This window comes from Bidens hawaiensis, unplaced genomic scaffold (assembly GCF_021521415.1).
Source record: "Bidens hawaiensis isolate Kalapana, Puna unplaced genomic scaffold, B.hawaiensis_p1.1 tig00063337_1, whole genome shotgun sequence".
Lineage (NCBI taxonomy): Eukaryota > Viridiplantae > Streptophyta > Magnoliopsida > Asterales > Asteraceae > Bidens > Bidens hawaiensis.
The window spans coordinates 15,001-17,500 of NW_027501326.1; the positions used below are offsets into that span (position 1 = coordinate 15,001).

At 53.3% G+C, this 2,500-nt stretch overlaps 1 non-coding gene across 1 annotated transcript; it reads left to right on the forward strand.

The window, feature by feature from the left end:
- The first annotated feature begins 2,133 nt into the window (after positions 1 to 2,133).
- On the forward strand, positions 2,134 to 2,252 carry LOC143603923 (5S ribosomal RNA). Its single transcript, XR_013148175.1, has one exon. It is a non-coding gene; the product is annotated as a 5S ribosomal RNA (ribosomal RNA).
- The last annotated feature ends 248 nt before the right edge of the window (positions 2,253 to 2,500 follow it).

Here is a 2,500-nt window from a genome sequence, read left to right on the forward strand (position 1 = left end):
TTGGCTTGCCCATGGGCGCCTTGGCATGCCTTGGCCTGGCCATGGGCGTGCCTTGGCATGCCTTTGGCTTGCCCATGGGCGCCTTGGTATGCCTTGAACGTGCCTTTGGCCTGCCTTGGCATGCCTTTGGCTTGCCTTGGCCTAGCCATGTGCGTGCCGGGGCATGCCTTGGCCGAGCCTTGCATGCCCAAGACGTGCCTTTGGCTTGCCTTGGCATGCCTTTGGCTTGCCTTGGCCGTGCCTAGGCATGCCTTTGGCTTGCCCATGGGCGCATTGGCATGCCTTGGCCGTGCCTTTTGCTTGCCCATGGGCGCCTTGGCATGCCTTGGCCTGGCCATGGGCGTGCCTAGGCATGCCTTTGGCTTGTCTTGGCCGAGCTTTGGCATGCCTTGGACGTGCCTTGGCCTGGCCATGGGCGCCTTGGCATGCCGTTGGCTTGCCCATGGGCGTGCCTTGGCATGCCTTTGGCTTGCCCATGGGCGCCTTGGCATGCCTTGGGCTGGCCATGGGCGTGCCTTGGCAAGCCTTGGCCTGACCATGGGCGTGCCTTGGCATGCCCTAGACGTGCCTTTGGCTTGCCTTGGCCGTGCCTTTGGCTTGCTTTGGCCGTGCCTAGGCATGCCTTTGGCTTGCCCATGGGCGCCTTGGCATGCCTTGGCCTGGCCATGGGCGTGCAACTTTGGGGCAGTATACTCGGGTCGTTGTGCAAGAAACCAAGTCGTTGGGCAAGCTTCGTATGCAACATGGGGGAGGGGCTTTGGTTTCTCGTACGTTGAACCTCCATATTTTAGCTTGGTAGCCAACTTTGCCCAGGCATGGGCGCTCAACACCCACCCCTTCCCTATATATGCATTCTGAACAATTAGCATAGTGACAGGAACAGATATTAAATTTTTGAGGAATCATAATTTTTGAAAACCCTACCAAACGAGGTCGGATTGACACGAAATTTGGCGTGGGGCATCGGGACATTGAAATATGAGTTTCCCAAAAAAAAAATTTTGGTTTTCGGGTCGGGACGGGCCGCTTGGTGGGCCCGGTTGGTCCGTAAGGCCTTTGGTGGGGGCAAGGTGTCCAAACGGGGTTGGATCGACACGAGGCTCTGTGAGGGTACTCGTGACCATGAGATATGACTGTCCAAGAGAAATGAACCCCCTTTCGTGTCGTGAAGGGCCCGCGGGCCGGGCTTGGTGGGCCCGTGGGCCTGTTTTGGGCAACTCCGCTTTAATGACACGAGGCGTTGCGTCCGGGACATGAGAGGAAACTTTATGAGCGGTTTATGGGGTCGGGGTTGGTAACCTCATGTTTTCGGGTCAACACGTTGACCGTGTCGTGCTCGGGCCCTCGACGTCACCACAAGTTTCACGAAAATGGGACTTGTAGCGGGGAAGCATTATCATGGGTATAGGTGGTGTGTTATGGAATCGTTAGTCGGTCACGATCGTTAGTCAGTCATGTGTTTAAAACGTAGATCCGTGTCGTGCTCGGACCCGAATGCGGACCGGGCTCGCTCGACATCAACGTTCCAGGTTTTTTTACAGAATGGGTCGACGTTAACGGGTATGGAATCATGACATCATGTCTTCGGGTTAACCCGAAGCCGATGGACCGTAACAGGTTTGTCGAACAGCGTGCTAACCTTACCGGGCAGCGGGCCAGGTTTGCCGGGCAACGTGGATACTTTACCGGGCAACGCCGACATTTTATCGGGTAACGTGCTAACCTTACCGGGCAACGTGCCCAGGTTACCGGCAACGTGCCGTGCATTTATCGGGTAACGTGCCAGGTTTACCGGCCAGCTTTGGTTTTGCAAGTCATTGTGGCCAGGTTATCGGGCGACGTGACTTGCGAACATGAGAGGAAACTTTATGACCAGCTTATCGGGTAAAGTGCCAGGATTACAGGCCAGTTTGCTAAATGTCATGTGGTGATTGTATAAAACAATATAATCATGGTGGATATACACATTCATAGCATTGCAGCTACTTGTGCCTCGTATCCACAGAACTTCACAGTTAAGCGTGCTTCGTCTAGAGTAGTACTAGGATGGGTGACCCCACTGGGAAGTCTTGATTCTTTTATTTTTTTACCTTTTGGGAAATGTATAAATGAATAAGCTAATGCTTCTATTTCGGTTGCGATCATACCAGCACTAATGCACCGGATCCCATCAGAACTCCGCAGTTAAGCGTGCTTGGGCGAGAGTAGTACTAGGATGGGTGACCCCCTGGGAAGTCCTCGTGTTGCAACCCTTTTTTTTGATACTTTTATGTTTTTGTGCATGACTTGGTGCCATGTTTGGGTTGAGTTGTTTTGTGCATTTCCAACTTTCTCGCAAAAGTTCAAGACACGTGCCATTTCAACTTGGTGCCGCGCCAACACTTGTATGATTTACATACGGCCAGCCTCGGGCTCGTAGTTGGACTGTATGAGTTTAAGCTTGGTGCCGCGCCAACACTGACAACACTCGTACGAATTTCATGTGTGTAATATATATACA